The 19726-nt window shown below is 41.7% G+C and overlaps 1 protein-coding gene and 1 long non-coding RNA gene across 9 annotated transcripts in view; one reads left to right on the forward strand and one right to left on the reverse strand.

The window, feature by feature from the left end:
• Nucleotides 1-19726, forward strand: part of LOC110119775 — a 241088-nt gene that overhangs the window by 25854 nt on the left and 195508 nt on the right. The gene's annotated exons all lie outside the window — the stretch shown is intronic.
• LOC100650169 (storkhead-box protein 2) overlaps nt 1-19726 on the reverse strand; it is a 111866-nt gene that overhangs the window by 19223 nt on the left and 72917 nt on the right. The window lies entirely within an intron of this gene.

The raw sequence follows: 19726 nt of genomic DNA on the forward strand, positions 1-19726 counted from the left end.
ATTAAAACGAATCTCTCAATGTTCGCGATTTTTCGTCGACCGGAACGAAGATACGAGAGAGGCCATGAGAATCGACTGCTAGCCTGGATTCCGCCGTCTGAGGTCGCGCCGCGTGTACCGGTACCATTAGCTCTTTCCGATAAGGGCGTAGCCGCCGGTTCCTATGTATATCTGATGTAGTCCGTTGCTGGAAATGGCGTCTTCGCCTGTTCGCCAAATACGTTTATTAACAGTGACGAGATACCTTCTTCGTTCGCTCGTGAATATTCAACACATTCTTCCAGCGAGTTTAATGGCCCAGAAAATATTTCAGACAGGAATTTCACCCAAAGAAGAGAGAACACCAAGTGAATCAGTTAACACACGTTACACATATATGTTGCTTAAAAATAAAAGTTCCCTTTTTTTGTCGTATATCAATGTTTCATAGTTGATACTTTCGTGCGATTTTGCAACGTCTCTCCTTATGACTTATCGATGGTTATTTAGATTTTTGACACATTCTTGTAATATTTTTTTTCTTTCTACAATTTTCTGTTTAATATCCTCGTATTGTTTCTTTTTAATCGCTGAAATGAATTGATGTTTTCGTATCTTCAAGCTTTTCTTTTTAATTACTACGAGGGATACAGGGTTGATAGGTTATTTCTGATATATCTAATGCAGTCGTAAGATTGATCGAGAGTTTCATATCTACAAATAAGATCGCATAGAGGGAGTACTCCACTTGCTTCTGCGCTGTGTCTCGGCGGACTTTCTTTTCCAACTTTGTACGATAAATGGCCAGGAACTAAATTCCTATCTTCAGATCATTTCCCGATATTTTCGATATTTGTACTATAAAACAGGAGAAGGTATTTAATCTCCGTGAAAGATGTTAAGCGACTACCCATTTTGAAAATAAAACAACGAGCAATGGTTAACCAATCTGGAATAGCACCTGGTTATCGGTGGTTCTATCGTAGTACAGTCATACTCGAATAAATTATTCTTTAACGATGTAAGTACATACGTATGCATCTGTACATAGTAATATATTTCTTATTGATTCCTGATCTCGATTTGTACATGTAATGTTCATCAATCACTGCAAATGTTGCACCATCGACTGTCTTTAATATTACAACTATAATTAATAAATTAATCATATCAATTAATAATAAGTAATTAATAAATCAGTCAACATTGAAGATGCTCAAAGTGTATTTCAATTATTATAGTATAAAAAAAAATAACACAAAATACTGTGTTTATGTTATCACGGAAGCAATTATACGCAATTTCATTGATTCTTATGACATATGGAGAAAATACCGGAATTTCAATTTCCCTTCGATATATGTAGATATTGAAAAAAGAAAGAAAATGAACAAGTTTAGTTTCTTTGTTGATTTATCGGTGGTTAACCAATCGCAATCGGTCATTTTCGATAATGGGAAGCCGACACCAAGGGATTCGGCCCTCGTTTTACCTTCGAGATAAATACCAATAAATTCACTGGGTAACGCGATTCTAGCGATAATTATCCAGCTTTTTCGCCGCGATGAAACATCGAATCGTACCATACGGCACGATTCTCGAGCGAGTTGCCCGTCATTAAGATGGTTTTATTGCTTCGCCTGCTATTGTTTCTTAGGCAACCAGTTGTGCAATCTCGAAAGGATGCCGTTTTTAGCGCGTTACACTTTAACCGCGCGCGTCAGCTTTGAGTTATTGAATTCGGAATTATCCAGCGATTCGACGTTTGCAACGTTTGCCTCGCGCCGTAGCTCTATCGGCTCTGCAATTATTAATCGAACGATAGTTCGACTGTTTTCGTAAGTTTGCAAACAGCAAGCGATAGGATACGTGGCTCGACTATTGTATGATTTATAGAACGAGTTCGAGCTGTCTGGTAACAGGATGGGAACGTTGCGATCGATTTCCGTATACCATTACGGTATACGTTCGACACCAGTAAATAATATGTAAGTAAATTGAAATTCTTATCGTCATCGAGCGATTTTCTTCGGGTTTTCCATTGCTGGTACTGTTTCGTCGTATCCACATCAAGTGTCTTTTACGACGTATCAAAGTGAAGGGAGACATTAATAGTTGATGGAAAATCGCGGTTTATCTATCTACAAAGTGGCTTGTTCCATGAAATATGTATCGCGAAAATATATCGCGATTTTAACTTTGATTCTTCTCGGGACAACTGCGATATTTCTTATCCTCATTGTTTTCAATATATTCGTTTCATAGAAGAAAGTTTGCGATACGACAGTTGGCTGACAGAAAAACAACAGCGTACAATGCACGATACTCGTGATAATTTATCAAATTCGGACAGGTAGGTCCTCGTGAGACATGGCGAATGATTTTCACTTTCCATGTCACAGATTATCGTTCGGTAGGGAAATGTTTCTTAAAGTATTTCCGTAAATTACGATGGAAAAGGTCAAACACGCTCCGTACATTATATAAGGTAAATTATGTGTATTCGGAGTTAGGGACGTTATACGTAGGCCCGGTATTTTCAGGCCAGACGCGCTGAATTTCTCATTTGCAATCGCGAGCCATAGTGTTTTCTGCGAACTTAGCGAAACATGTTCGCCGATAGTTGTTAAATTTATGCTCCGGTTATTGCCGTTAATGCATCAAAGATAGCGCAAGTAACGACAGAATCGTGGGCGATATTAATAACCGGCTTCGTATTTCGTGTGTAAACGCATGCTGACGATATATCTTCGCCCGTGTAACCTGCGTTTTCCCAACTTTGTTACGAACACGTTAAATGGCGCCAGCGTGAATGATCGAATCGCGTAGACACGCGCTTTAATTAGAAAATCGCTCCACGTTCTATACGTACGTTCGCACTACGGGCACCTGAAATATCAAGGAAATTTAAGAGCTTCTCGATTTCCATGTAGCCAGTATGGCACGCGAGGGGAGATCCAGCTCGTGTGTATGTTGCAATCGATTTATGCAATTTACTCCTATTAACAAGCATCGACAGGCCGTCGAACGGAACATTTCTCGTACACATTTAATGATATTTAAACGTCGCAACTTGCGAAGTTGCACTGAAATTATCGACCCGTGTCCGCGTCGCGACGACCATTAACTAGAAACTGATGGCATCCCAAGGGAGAACTAATTTTTCCCATTATATAGAATGCAATCGTCTGATCGCGGAAAGTGAAATCGACGTTGTCGGGGCAGGTTCAAGTTTCTGTCCGACGTTTGACGGGCCGCTCATACTCTTGTCGTGCAACGAGTCAACCACGCGATGATCGTTCGTGTCACCGTTATTACGCTAGAACAAGTAGAAAGCGTCGATTAAAAAAAAAAAAAGAAAAAAGAAGGAAGAAGGTTGTCTCGTTAGCTGTTTTAAAGGGTAATTTCAGGCCCGGCAGAATTTTTGCAAACTTTCTCTGTATCAAATATATATTAGTGGTTTAATGGAATAACAATCGCGACGTGCCGGGTAAATGAAAATTGCGCGAGATCGAACCACTGGATTATTACACCTTAACAAGCAATTCTAGCCGTGAATTGGTCTCACGTAGTAAATTGGACATTATAGAGTGGGCGATGATGCGCGTCATCAATCACATCGCACACATTCGCGTGGCTTGTCATGCTTTCTTGACATTAGCCTACATACAGCATTAATGGGTCTTACTGGTTCGTGTGATGCCGAACGACCCGTTTTACCAACCTTTTGCCACGCCTCTCACCTCTACCGACAGGTTAGCGCGCGCTCGGTGTAATTGTGCTTCTTGTCGTGGTCGCCACTTATAGAATTATCCACGTCGTGGCATTTCGTTTAGGTAGGGACGATAGGACCAACGTTATCGGTGTCAATACTCGGAATTGTTTACAGTTGTTTCCGTGGTTTCGTAAATCGGCAGACTAGTGATTATGTTTCGTAACAAGGCGCCAAGCCGTGTGTATCCGTGAAACTTTCCGTGACTTTATATTCTACTTTCGTATTTTGTCGAAACAACCTTTGTATCGACAGATTTACGTATTTCTCTGAATTCTAAAGAAATGCTCATATCTCCCACGCTTGACGCAGGAGCACTAAAATCACTAAAAACCATGAAATATCAACGTTTACCGTATATTCTCAGTGACACGTATACCGGTCGGTTTTCAGCCGGTCCGTTCTCAGAATTTCAGTTTCTTAAATCCAGTTCACGGGTTGCAAAAAACGGATTGGTGGTTCGTGTTAATTTATGACACGGCTGCGACATCTCGTGCGACGTTTTTACGAGGCACTTGCGAAAGATACTTTTGGATTTCTCGCGGGAATTTAGACCGGATTTGTTGGAAGCGCGAATTTTATGTGTGATTTCGCAATTACGAAACCGCACGAACGTGTGCTTCGCGTAACAACGTTAAAAATACTTTTTGTCGTGGCGCGTGATATTCTTATTTTCTCCCTCCCCCCTCTCTCCCTCCCTCTTTTTCTATTTCTCTTTTGCTCGCCCCCTTCTTACTTTGAAACAAGCCACTCGATTTAAAGGACATCACACCGGTGAAAGCAAGACATGGAAATCCACTTGGAGCTGCCTTCTGTGCGCTACGAGTGCCGCCAAGAATACTTCTGTCCGATCTTCAGACATTCAAGGACGCAACTATGCAAACAGGTGTTCGCCACTGGTGTAAGGAAAGTTTATTCGCGACCTTGCGGAGTATCGCTTAAGTTTTCCTTCATTTGGAGTTCGATCGACGAAAGTTTCTATCGACGTCTTAACTTTCCAATTTTCTCTCTAATTTCGTATATCGGAACAACGAAAGATATTGCAGAAAGAATTTTGTCCAGATTCAAGTGTTCATTGTCGCGTTCAGATTAGGTGAGGTTTCTAATGCTACGTATACTCTACGGTCCATGGTCTTGCGTCATGAATGTGGTAAAAATCAAAAGCAACGAATAGCTGGAAAAATTGCGCAAGCTTTTTCAGAATTTCTTCTCGCATTTTCATGTGGGTGTTATTCAACTGCTCGAAATACGAGTTTGAACTATGAGTTGGTAAGAGTAAATGTATTCCTAAGGAAAGTGAATATAGCAAAACGAGAAGATATCTCGAAACAACATCGAGAGACTTTTCCAAGTAATATTTCAGTGAAAAAATATGTTATGAGACTGTAGCATAAATTGCACTAGAAATAAGGAGAACGATTGTTCTATCTGCAATTGAGAGACTTTCTGGAAAAGACGAGTGCAAGGATCTATCGTAAATATATAGATATATTTTCTAGTCAAATAGTTGGACTGTTGAACGATATTTTGTTTGATTTTCCGGATACGGAAAGAACAAAGTTCTTTTAGAACCGTTACACAAATAATTTTAATCTTAAAAAATTAAAAATCCTTTAAAATTCTATTTTATATGGTCCTTTTAGATTTTGAATGTAACTTAAAATATTTTCTTATTATCGATTGAAATACAGTCAATATTAAAAAACTAGGATTGAAACGTCCAATGCAATTTACACGATTCATTGTATGTCCTCTTGGCCTCTTTTTTCAGAAAGCTCATCATCAATAACACTGTTCTACCGTCATTGCATTATACTTAATACACGTTAATATCATAATGAACGAAGGATTTTATTACTTCGATCTGCAATTTGATTAAATTACGATAGATCGCGGTTTGATACGCGTAGTCGAAGCGATGAAAGCAACGTAACGCAATGCGAGGAGAAATTGTTAAATTATCGTATATCGGGGGTTACGAGTGAAATGCAGATATTTTATCGACAATATCGTACAGGCGTTTAAAATGATAAAATCCCACGAAGACGAGCAAAGATGTGGAAGATGCACGAAGCAGATTTGCCGGTGATCTACGAGCAGCCACGAATCGATGGCACGAAGACGAGTCGAAGGCAATTGTGAATTCGCGATTAAATCTTTATACGCGATCGAACATTGTTTCATGGGCTGGTGACAAGTAACTCTTGAGATGCCAACTCAAAAACGTATTGTACTCTTACGGAACAATGAAATACATTAGAGAAACGAAATATTGTTTTACAAGCGTGATTGACGACCAAGAGTAAAATGTTGCCCAAAAGTTTCCCTCGTATACGGGTGCTTTGTTTAACTAAAAACGGTAGAACGTCTCTCGAGGAATTAGTTATTTTGCGGACCGGGTAGTGGGAGAAATTTTCAAGTCAACTTCATCGAGTAACGTAGTAAAAAAATATATAATTCCATTTAAAGAAATAAACTTGAGAATCTCTGCCGCTATTCGATCTGAATAAAGAATAATTTCCACTATATAGTGCCCCGCTTCGAATCAAACAACTTTTGTTAAAACATTTTCTTCATAACTATAACCTCTTGCGAGATATTCTATCGTTTCCAATTAAACGAAACACTCCGTATATATAGTATATGTATACGTTTCGATTGAAACATTTGCTTTGCTCAGATTTAATCCCGTTGGAATCCGCGTTTTCATGGGAAACTCCATTCTACGTAGACCAGGAGTAGCGCAACGTTTTGATTGTGGAGACCGAATCGGTGAAACGAGGTTCAATCAAATTTCCAACAGGCCAACGATGAATCGCGACACTCGATCCTGTTGGGTGGATTCGCAATCCCAGTGACGGAGCAACTACAAAAGCGTTCCGAAAGGGACGCAATTAATCCGTCCAGTCACATGAAAACGCTATTCGATGCGAATCAAGAGGATGAAAATTAAACGCATTGCCGACAATTTTCGCGCTGGAATCACGCCAAACTGTTAGCCTACATTCACGCGAATCGCGCACGTGTTTCGGCGTAAAATCACGTAAAAAGGATGCCACACCATTTCGAGCCATTTATATCGCCAACGTTCTCTTTCTCCCAATTTCTTTGTTGTTTCTTTTTCGCCAATAACGAGGCTAACTAACGTTTCAAGCGCGCGCGTGACGCGTCAGATTTAGAAACTCGTCGCACAACGATACGACGAAGATACGAATCGCGAATCCACGATCTAAATGGGAAGTACGCGAGTAACGCCTGGGGTGGTGCAGGTCAGTATCGGCAAACGAGAAGCCGGCCAGAAGTTATACTGGCAGGCTTATGAATAACAAATATCCATTGCGGCGCAAAGTCGTGCAGAATTCTGCTGCCTATGTGTATACAGGTTTGAGTATCCATGGGAACTGGATCGTTCCGGCTACGCGTCTTTCTCCTCGCGTACGTATACCTCCTCGAACGAGAAATATGTTTCCTGCTGGAACAGGCCACGGTACTTTAACGTGCCAACCCTTAATATCTGCCTCAGCGAAATTCCTTTGTGAACTGTATGTGCTCGTGGATTCTTTGTTCGTGTCTTTCGAATTCGACGATCCTTGGAAATATTATTCCATCTATCTATGTTCGATTTTAAGCAAAAACAACGGAATTTATTATTATATTTATACAAGTTACTTGTCTACGATTTACCGATATCTTTAACATTGTTTTCCCGTGTTGTTGCTATAAAAATGTTTCGCTTCTTGCTACGCATGGCAGATTCGCTTGGCGTTCTAACGTGACGTTCATCTTTCAATTTTTGTAACTATTTATGTTAACCTACATTCTGATATAGCATTTTGCTGAAAACGTTTCGCTCGTTGAAACTCAACGAGCACAGTACAGTGTCCGTTCCGAAAAGAGTCTGCAAAAATTACATGCTCGAATCGAACAGTTTTAACAGATGACCAAGGAGATCTCAGAAGTTGCGTCACGAGTAATTGGTTCGACTTGACTTGGGTGGAAAGCTGTGTTTTCGCCCGAGTATATAGGTGGGATTCGTATAACTCGTATTGTTCCTGTTCGTTCAGCAGTGCTCGCTCGATACGTGGACGTGATTGCCGACAATCAAGGCACCGTTAACGAGGGTACTGTTTTGGAAAATTTGTATGAATATCGGGTCGTACCTTTTGAAAGTGCACTTTCACTCTCTCCAATTACGAATCCACTGGAAACCTGAATCGGTGCATAGATCTTCCTACGCTTTTCATCCACTGTATTTCGTTTAAATACACAAACGTTTACGTACTGTTAGTCCGCTATCCTGTATACTGGGTGTCGTTTCTGACGTAGAATGAAGTGGTTCGTTTCGTTTGTTCGATTCGAAACATCGTTCAGCTTTCTACTATAATTCATGTTAAACTGGCAACCGAATATGCCTTCGAAACATTTACAACATTTATCGAATGTTTGCATAAATTATAATTTTAAGTAGTCTTACAAAAATAATCGAACAGCAGCGTGGAACACGAACGAATATCATCGTGATATTTTTTGAGTTAATAGTAGATTTAGAAAATCTATAACTTCGTGATAAAGGTATTGATACAGAGGAAACACATTGCGTGCATTGGCTTACGAAAGTATTTGATCACTGACACAATCCTTTTACGAATATTGCGTGTTACGCGCGATGATATTTTAGAATTTCATTAGTGGTCTGATGAGATGTATCGATAATATTTAAAGTAAAACAGAAAATATACAGAGTGTGTCTCGCGATATTTCAAAAAGTTTTGCACAGGAGACATAATATGCTTATTCGAGAAAAGAAAAGAAATATATTAAATATTTCAAAGCCTAGGATTCGCATCTTAGATTAACGTCGATCTTGATCTTACGAACAGAAAATGTCGGACAGGTTTTCTAGAATTCATCTAAAACGCAGGAAATTCCCAGACACCCAGTACGGTGGTACGCGAAGTGCGCAAGGCCGTCTATGCACGACATTCTGTGAAGATTGCCGATTCTCGTTAAGATGCAGCGATAACAGTCAACGTGGTTCTCGAAAGTAAACGGACGTTGTTATACTCATACGAGATAAACCAGCACTCTTTGCATCATGTTCCTCTAGACAAACGAGACCTTATCCTTCTCTTCTTATTAAGCGCGCTCCGGCGACGACGTGCCCAGATTTCTGTCCAGCCCGTTGCTATTTATTAGTCCAAAGCGGTAAAAGTAAAAGGCCCATTTATTACGAATCTGTTACGACTCGAACGATAAACAATCAGGTGAAAACTCAGCGAGGAGGGAAATAATTGAGCGCGTGCTCTTCTCGCCATTCGACGAAACTCTTCGTCTTTTCTCTATCGTTTTTCATAGTACATTTTGTCTCTGGCACGTCTGAAATAAAGATCCGGTATCGTGGTTTCTCCTTCCGATCGTCGAAGAGCCATTCCTCTTTTTGTACCTTTTTTTCGGCGGTAAGAATCAAGTTTTTATCGCGACATCGTGCCGCAACAACATGGTTGGAAGAGCACGATAGATAATTCATTCGAACTGAGTTTTGTCCAACACCACGCGATAGTCCACGAGAAGCAAGAGTTTCCCTTTCGCAGATAGAATGCTACGATCTTCCCTTTTCTTGTTGTCCGAACCGCCGCTCCTCTGCACTGTAATTTCCCAGCCGTTTTCTCCGCGCATCGAAGATCGGATCCGATCGATCTTAGATTCTCAAGATTCTCTCGAATCCGGATTTTCAAGCGTCGTGAATCGAGGTAGATCTCTTGCTCGGCGATTCTCCTATGCGCGTACCTTGATTCGTAGTAACTTTAAATCGCGTCTGAGGGGCGAGTTTCGCGATGTTCGAAGTACACTGATTGCGATTTATATCGAACAGGAGATTGTATTTCATGTCGTTTGATCCTGAACTCGGTTGATTAGGTGTCATCTTCGTCCTAGCCGAGCTATATTCGGATCTAGCGATAGAGTAGGCGAACGAATATACCTACGTATACCGATGTATTCCAACAGGGAAATAAATATCGCGGCTGACAAACAAATAAGTCGTTGTTCGTTCATAGCTCCTTTATGTATAGCGTTGTTTGAAAGAACAGGCCATGAACTATGAGTTTCATGCATTCTCGACACGCTTAAAGTATACAAAACTCGTCGTTTGTTCGCGTCGCTTTTTCAAAGTCGCTGTCGTGGACAAAAAGGCAAGTGAATAAATCGTATAAAAGATACGTTTGTTTCTGGAACGCGTCGTCCGCTGCGATAAAAGCATTAACCCCTCGTCGAGAATAATCGAATAAAGCTACGGCCGCAACTGGCGTCATCGCTGGCGGACAAACAACGTGTGAAAGAATGCCAGACTCCGGCAAGCGTGTTTAAAAGGGACGGGGGGGGGGGGAGTGCTGATTTACATTTGTTATTAATCCAAATTGCGGGGTGAGAAACTCGGCTGGTCCTTAAATTAGATTGTGGCAATAAAAGTTACCCTTCGTTGCGAGCCGTGTAACTTGAACGTGTATAAGCGGCGAGACTCGTTTCGCGAGACGAGTCGCACAGCGCATATAAATCGTCGTTGAAGAAAATAAAATTTTAAATAAGAATGCGCCGTTTTTCTATCTTCGCGATGGCTTCAGTTTTCTTGTCGAACCAAAGAAGCCTGCCTATTACGTTTAATAAATTACGCGAGTCGTAACGCATCGGCTCGATGTACGAGCAATTAGATCGAATTAATTTGCTTGATATTATCAGAGTGAGAGAATAGAAAACTCGTTGATCTGTAACAGGTCTCTGGAATCTCTGTTATTGAAAGCACGCGGCAGTCGTTCAATTAATATCGATACAATTAGGGCGATACAATTAAAGTTCGCATTTTCTCACGTCGTCGAGCTGATTAGTCGCCGAGCGTGGTTTTTACTCGAACACTGACACCTTGACCCAAGCCGATCAATCGCAACGGCGCAAGGTACTTATTAGACTATTAGACGATACTATATACGCCTGTGGTGGGCGTGCCCTAAGGAGATCTGGGATTAATTTATTAGCCGACGCAATTATCCGTTGCTCGGTGCAGCCTCCTTGCAACTACAAATTGCACATACCTCTCAGCGTCCTGCATCAATGGTAAAATCGATGTTGATTTAAGGCAGGCGAATTCGTTACGCCGCAAAGACGAAATGTCTTGCTACCGGTCTTGAATGATCGTTTAATTGCGAGTTTATTACGCGGAACTATGCTAGGCTCGTCTTCAACTTCTGATCTCTCCATCGGGCGAGCGGTTGTTACGCTTATTGTTGTTGATGCAACGAAGATTGCGCGGAAACCGCGGTAAAGTAAATTCAATTTTCACCGTGGTAAATGATACGAATAACTGTCTTGTGATTATAATTACATACAGATGCGTCCACAGTTGCGGAGCTACTTTTTCAAGTACCGTTGAGAGTCGACAGATTCAAAACGAACACATAGTGCATTAATGATTTGTACGTGCAAACAGATCAAAAAAATCCTTTAATACAATATCTTTGCTTTTGGTATAATTATTCCTACAAAAAATATGATGGATGTTAAACGAAGAGTAAATGAAATTATTTCACGAAAATTACCGTTTACCCTATTTCTTTGTAACTGTAACCACGCTCCTACCAAACGAAAACAGTATGTAGACAGTGTATATAGGGTATAAATACAAGCGGAGACATCGATGCGCGGATAGAGCGCAAGATACGTCAGTAACGTTACAATCCATTATCGTAATGATCGCTAACGGCCATTATCGTAAAGACGATCCACGGAGGAAAGCTGATAGTAAGACGACAGTGGTGTACGCGTTTCCATCCCACCGTCATCAGTTCAATTGTCACTCTTAGGAGATGGTGAGAAAGCAGCTGCTACTCGACAGGAAGTTGTCACTCGAAAACGCCATGGGCCAGCCTGATGGGCCCATAAACATTTACACCGCGGCAAATAGATAGCTACTTGTGACTCTCTGTTATTTTATTCGTGTACCGCCGCTGCCGGCGGAAGAATCAAACAGAGGGGAACCGTGGGACCTGTTTCCACTCTCTATCTAGCTGCGTGGATACGAACAAGTCCGAAGTCTTATGGGTGAGCAACCGTTGCTCGTACTAATGGCAATTTACATGAACGTCCCACGGGGCTCCGCTCGAGAGTGGCAGAACAAATAAATACGCGGCTAGAAACGATTTGATACACGCTGATCGCGAGTGATCCACGGCCTGTAGTACGCATAACTTGTCGGCATTGTGAACGGTTCGTGTTCGAACGCACGTTCATGCAACGTTGACGTATGCGCGTCTAATGCGCTCGAGAATATGCATCAAACACGGTCACGTTGCACGCAAAACGTTTTCCTACGGTTTATTTATTTGTTCAGGCTGTTTTCGAGATGTAATCGATTAATCGCTCCCCAGGCTTAACACTGGAACGCGATACACTTTCGTATCGGCTTTAAATTTTGAGAACACGTTGCTCGCGTGCAAAGTGTTTAACAGGTTTTATGTACGTTTATTGACGAGGAATTGCGCCTTTATAGGATCGTTATGTGATCGTTGCGTGCGTTGAGAGTAAGTTAAGCCTTGCATTTAGAAGAGTTACATTGGTAGAGAGCGTTAATCTGCTGTTAATCCTTGTGTAGGTAACGAAAATTTTCACAGTTTTTGAGCAATTGGATACTCGAGATATCTGATGCAGCCTATTTCATCATATCTATACATATATTTCAGATATATCAGAAACATATAAATATATTTGGAACTTTAATGTGGAATATATAGCGAGGATTTTTTTAGATAATTGATATTAAAATATTTCTGGAAAGTTATGACTTTAGTGTAAAATTTATTAACGAATTGTGAATTATCATAATAGAGAAAATCAGGGATCATACGCATAAGGGATAAGGTACTGTGATCTCAGCCGATATGTATCTCGGATTTCGCGTTAGACGCATCAAGAATTTCGACGAGATGATATTAGAGTTGAGATAAAGGGACTAGTACTTGCTCCATTATTGAATGTAATTTAAAATTGGAAGATATGAAGTATATAAGAGAAAGTTTGTTTAGAGTGCAATTTAAAAAATGTCTATTTAATACGTTTATAACAACGAATTGATACGATCTGAGGAGATAGTCTTCAACTTTATTTCTTCGAAGTATTCCCTACTCTACTTCTTCGAGGTATTTTATATCTGCAAATTTTCGAAATATCCTTCTAAGTATTCACGATGGTTAATTTCCTAAGATTTCTGGTTTCTCTGTATTTAAAATTCTTTCATCGAAATATAAAGATCTACAGCAATTACCTTCACGAACATTCTCAATTGCGCACAGCTAAGATACGCTTCGATTTCCAGAATCGATCAAACGATCGACATCACCCAGACTATTTCAGATTGTATTTTTCTTTCCATCTGCCGGTCCGACGTAATTGTACATTGTATCGACGTGTCTGTTAATTCGAATCGAAAACGAAGCGTGCGTACACAGCGTAACCAACGGCGACGGTTGTTCTTTCCGGCACCACATATGAATTATCTCTGTCCTAACGAGCCCCCTTATCTAGCCGAGGTATTAACTTGTCCGCATTAGCATCTGGAATTCTCATTTGAACGATCCACGTGGCCGGGACCTCGAAACAAGTATCTATCGGCATAATGCATGCGCCGTTGTAGCAAGAAGCGTGCGGCTATCGATATATCTCGGAGAGGAATGCGCCAATTCTGGCGTGTGGTGAAGCGAAGCGAATCGCCTCGGCGATCCTGCGAGTGCGATCTGCGGGATATCGCGGGGAACAACTCATAAACCACTTTCCAAGTCGTGCTCTGCCGCTTATTGTTATTCACGATAACGGAGACCTTCTTTCCAGGTTGTCCAACAAGCGTCGTGTATGCTAATACCCGGCATACCGAGATAAATTTATAGCGAATTAGACGTTTTCCCCAACGTTGGTCTTTCCGGAAGCAGTGGGAGACCTGCAGCCAGGTCGCCGGGCGTGAAAGTACAAGTGCGTCTGTCGCACTGTGTTTCATTGTCGCATGCACGTATGAGTGAGATACGCGTGGAATGAAAACCGTGTTGCAACCGTCCATTACAGCCCGCCACGCTTTTCACCCGATAAAAGTGATAATTGATCGTTTCGATATCGAAATAACAACCTTGATCGCGATCGTTTACGCCGCAAGGGGGAAAAAAGGAACGGAAAGACATGCACAGATAATAGGTTAATCTCGATCGATTCACCGATCTCGGTTCTCATGGTCTTTCCGACTTAAGTCGATCAACCTTATCCAGTCACTCTTTTCCTTCCTTTCTGTCTTTCTATCTAAAGATAACGACGAATTATTAAAATTACGACTTTCACAAGTCGACGATCGTTGCGTCGTCCTATACATACGGATACGGATGGCTGTCTGTAACACTGATACAGCGCATCAGTTACTGAGCAACGATACCCATGTTTGCTTGGTGTCGATAATGGAACACCAGGAATTAGATTCCCAAGAACGCGATAGGTTTCGTCGAGACGGATCTTCGTCGAGTTACGTGAATAAAAAACGAGGAAAGACGAAGAAAGAAGAAACCTAGACACCGTAAATTATGTAAAAGTGTTACATAAAAGTAAGCATGTACCAAGCTCGATCAATGTAGATGTCCTAATTAGCGGTCGAAGTAGTTCAACGAAGTGAAACGTCCTCGTAAATCAAGCGGCGATCTTTCCACGCCTTATCAATGAATAATGGCTATTCGCTGGCGACCTTTAATAGCTCGCGTTCCTTCTAATGTGTCGTCGCTTCAAAGTCGGATTATCGGTAGGCCACCTAAACGGCCGATATATCGTTCGTTAGAAAATTATGTATGGAAACGCGCCGCTTGTCGGGTACATTTATCCAATACTGCATGGCGGCTTAATCAATTGCCCCGGAATGCAGGCAACCGCGCATGGACTCGCAGAGCCTGATTTATCGACACTCGGTGCTGCCGTGTCCGGCGTATAGATTTCACATAGGGGCGCGACGAAGTGGCGGAAATAGGGGGAAGGGACGTGGATAGCGTTTCTATAGCTGGCATGACCTAACAAAGTCCCTTTCTCTGACTAGAAAATGATAGGAGGGTTGGTGCACAGGCTGGCACGTGGGTTACAATTGTCTTGTTCTTGTATGGCTTTAACAGGACAGGTTCGTATAACTTGGTCGTGATCAGGCGACACGGGGATATTTATCGGCCGGTTATCGGTGCGTACGGCTGTGAGTCGCAATGATCGGACAAGTCGGACAATGTTGACGCTCTTATGATTGAATGATCTTTTGCGGATGCAACGCAACTTGTAAAGTTACGTGCTAGGGAAGAAGCATTGTGCTAGGTTGGCTTGCGTGTCTGGTTGAACGAACCGAATCGATGGCTAACTCGCAGAGAGGTTTCTTCCTTATTTAAGATGCAAATTTCGCGTAAATACACCATGTACGGAGTTACACAAAAGCGATCCGATCTTAATTTTAAATGCGTGGGAAACGGCTGTAGCAACGACGAAAGAATTGTATGGTATCCCTGTATATTGGGGTAATATGTAGCATAATGCAAGGATCGTGCATTTACAATTGCACATCAAGCACGAATTACGAATTTACTATTCTTTTGTGTTATTCTTGTACTACCCGGTATTCGATGAGATCTGTACGTTTTGTGTAAATACTGTATAAAGTAGCGACCTTAACTCTCAATTTATAGAGGAGCTTCTACGGACACTGAAAGAATTGTATAGTACATAACATAGGAGCATGATGCAAGGATCATTTACTTGTAATTGTTCATGAAGCTCTCCATTATGAATTTCAAATTTGTAATACTGCTATGCTTGTGCTACCCCCTAATCGATTAAATCTGTAAACTTTGCGTGGTTATCATGTACAGAGTAGCATAAAAGCGATGCAATCTTAACTCCTTCCCGTGGAAGTTACGGATATTTCTGCCATGAGCGTATGGCTGTTCCTTGGCTATTCTCAGTTTTTCTGCTTATAAGGAAATCACATAAAACGTAGTTTTATATTATAAAAGATATGCAATACAATACTTCATTCGGTTAAAATAAATTCACTTACACGAAATTTACAAGTTTCATATCACCCTTTGTGCGGATGAAAATATTACGACGGAAAGAAGGTAACTTTTAATGGATGGACTTGTAGGATGTGAGGAAGATTGTACTGTATGTTTAGGCATCAAATTTCTTAACAAGTTTCAAATTTTCTATTTAATTCTTATATTACATTCTTACATTATCTAGTAATGAATTAAATCTGGAAATTTCGATGGATAGATATCGCCTTCCATTAGTCGGTTCCCATAGAAAATGCAGTGAATCATCCCTTCGGAAGATACGAACGGTACATTCATTTCGTGCAAAGATAGTTCGGCAAGATAAATCTTAACCACGAGTAACGACCAATGTTCTCATTTCTATAAAACGCAATTTCTATAACGAGATTAGAAGTCGCAAATTACGGATCTCGTTTTACTATCGCGTCGAGGGAGGAATCTTTGTAGTTAGCATCGGCGCGTAATGCTTGTCCTTGATGCGTACGTTTTGAGGTAGCTCTGCGAAATCGATAGTGATCGAGCAGACAGGGCATGCGACTACGGCCGCTTTTATGGATCCCGCTTGCCATTCTCGTGACACACAGCCAACGAAACGATGAAAGAAGGGAAATAGAGAGATCGGATAAGCCGTCCGGCGTCCACGAGGTAGACGAGAGACCAATTATGTTGCCGGCGTGAAACTCGCTTCGCTTCGCGCGTTATGTTCACGCACGAACGTGTGCGTTGCTCGCAACTACGGAGAAATCGCGAATTTATCGGGACATTAACATGATATTTCTCGTCCATTTCAACTTATACGCGAGAAGAGAATGGAAAATCTTGCAACGAGTCGAAAGGAATTGTTGTGTCTTTTACATACAACCGCATCCTCGAAGCCCTTTCCCTCTCGAATTTCTGACACGAACGACCAGTGCCCTACAGATACGCGCTTGATCATCCGGGAGATCGGCTCGGTTGCGCCGCTGGCGACCTTCCGAACGAATTCTCTCGAGTTAGGAAAAAGAAAAATTTCCGACGAGCTTGGAAGAGGAGACGGCAGAAGAAGGAAGCGTAGCGTCGTAATTTCGTGCAACAACCTCGTAAAAATAAGGTCACACGGCGCGGGGATAATATTAAACGAGCTCCTACGCCAGTGAGCGTTGATATGCGCGTGCATTAGCATAAGCCTGGTATGCGAGATAGTCATGCGTAGGCGTGTGTAGATACGAGAGGACGATGTGTAAAAAAGTGGAAAGAGAGTAAAAAGAATGCCGACAGGGTGGGAAGGGAAGCACGGTGGTTCGAAGAAGAGAAAGAGAGAAAAGAAGCTAAGGAACGCAAAGACGATGGTAAAGAGGAAAAGAATGGCGAGGAACGAAATCACATAGGTGTCAGCGCGTGCTAGTCGCCGAGATACGCGCGCCTGCGACGGAGATAGGAATGTTGAATTTGGAGCAGAACGTATGCAAACGAGGCGATAGGAAAGAGGGAAGAAACGTTAGACGACGAAGAAAATGTCGGTATGTCGCAATCTTTAAACTGGAATATGAACGAACGATTTCGACGTTCGTGCTTGAGACGATCGTTGTTAATAAATGAGAGACTGCTGTTGCTGTTTGCACTCTCGTGCAAACGCGTCGCGTGTCTCTGGTTGCAAGGGCAAACTCATCTAAACGCTACGCGGGTAAACTGGTATCGATAAAGCGAGAACCGTAGCCGCGTAAAGATAAGGTACTCGAGATAAGGCAACTTCGCGATTTAAGCACTCCTGCTGCCGTTGGCACGGATCTTCTCGCCGAGAAAGGCGAAGAACTTTACGCCACGATTCATTTACATTACCATCGGTGCCTCTTTAATGATCGACGATAAAGCCGCCTTGCTCAACAGCCCCCTTTTTTCAGATTACATTTTTCGATAAACTCGTCGAAAACCATTCGAAGATTCGCGGCTGTTCTTGCTTGCGTAATACTCTTAGAGAGTCGAGATTTCACGGTGTTAAGCCGACAGTTTTCACAGATATTACAAAGACGCTCCGCTACCAACATAGTGGAAGATATTTATATGGGAGATGAAGGTGGATCTCGTATCGATACTCGTTGAAGGGTAGCATTTTATTACATGGCTGGGGTGACTTTGAGCTGCGACACGCGATCAATTTCGGTTTTAGCTTGAGTATAACCGAGCGATCTACATTACGCCGTTTATCAGGACACTTACAGAAAAACAAAGTAGAAACTGTTAATTCATTTGGAAATCATCAACATTCGTTTGAAACTTTAGATTGTAAAGATCACGTATGGTCAGCATCAACAATTATGTATGTAATAAACGTTTTTATTCATTCTATCTCACGATTACTGTTTCAGTTAATTTCGATATTTATATAATTCTGTTCTGATATACTGCTATGTTTTATATGGCGTTACTTGATCATTTCCCACAATACAAACGATTTCATAAAGCAGATTTAAATTTTGGGCCATTTGAGTTGTCTCAAAATTCTTTCAACCACATTTATAGAAAACACTGTACAGTTATGTCTACGTATAATTATCAATTCGCTATTATTTTCTAAAACTGCTGCAAACAGCTTCCACGATTTTTCATCGTATGTTAATTGTTTCTCTAGCGATCTAGATCAATTACCACGTACAATACAAAATTAACATTTCTTAATAACCCCATGAATAAGGGTGTATCTCGCGTTAAAGCTCGGATCATTGGTATTCGTAGGTATTCGTCACGAGAACGCGGTAACGAACGAGGCCGCGAACAATGTACGAAGTTTTCTAAATCCGCTTGTAGAAAAAAGTAACCGCGAGAACAAGGTATCATTAATTATATGACTGTGTCCGGGCATGTTGGAATGCATATACATTAGCATAAAACCGATACGCGAGATAGCCGAGTGTAGGTGTATCTAAGTGTCTAAGGCATACGAGAGCCGGCCTGCGGGAAGGGAAGAAGGAAAAAATAAGGAAAATGAAGAAGGAGATACCGAGGCAATAGAAAAGAGACACGCGAAAAGGGAGGGGAAGGAAGAAGAAAAGCGAGCATATAAGGAAAGCGGCCCCTAGATACCACGGATGCTCTATAATCCAAGCAGATAAACGACGTAGAACGTAGCAGGCTATCGTTTGCTTTTTACAAGAAGACACCGCCGGAGCAGCGAGTCGCATAGGCGCGTGTACCCTGCTGTGTGTTTGAACGCGTTTATCAGCCGGTGCGGCGGCTGACAAAATCCTCCTGATAAAGCGGAAATTTTAGCCAACCGTGGTGTTGGATAATGCGAGGAATCGGCTGACATCGTGACTCGTTGTTTTAACGTTACGATTGGCTCGAGTTTTGTGGTGAAATGCCAAACGTGTATTTTACGGATGTTTCGATAACTGTCTGCTACACGTTATGTAACTGCCGCATTGTGTAATCAAGTTCCAGGTCGAAGTTTTTCGAGTGGAAATTTCGTATCGTGGTATTTCTACATGATGATCAACGCGTGAATTCTTTCGATTACGTTGTTGCAAAATGTTTCTACGAGTTAATATCTTTGTTGAGCGCTCTGCAGCGACGACGATAAGCATTGTTGCTTCAATGAGGACGCGGCATAAGGGAGCAATGTATCGTTTCCATCGGAATTATTTCGATCGTAGCTGTGGAGATAGCTACGACGGGACCAGTAAAACATAATCGACTCGAAAATCCAACAAACCATGCAGGTGATCCAGCTACCTCTGCGACCGAACGTTGTAGTCATGACGTTATTAATTGCGCTGTTACGCCAATGTACCTTGGAACTTACACGCATTAGCATACGTTTGGTATGCGAGGTAGTGGTGCGTAGGTGTATATAGATAGAGGAACACGATGCGCAAAAATGGCAATAGTGGTGGTGTGG

The sequence above is a fragment of the Bombus terrestris genome, chromosome 12 (assembly GCF_910591885.1).
Source record: "Bombus terrestris chromosome 12, iyBomTerr1.2, whole genome shotgun sequence".
Lineage (NCBI taxonomy): Eukaryota > Metazoa > Arthropoda > Insecta > Hymenoptera > Apidae > Bombus > Bombus terrestris.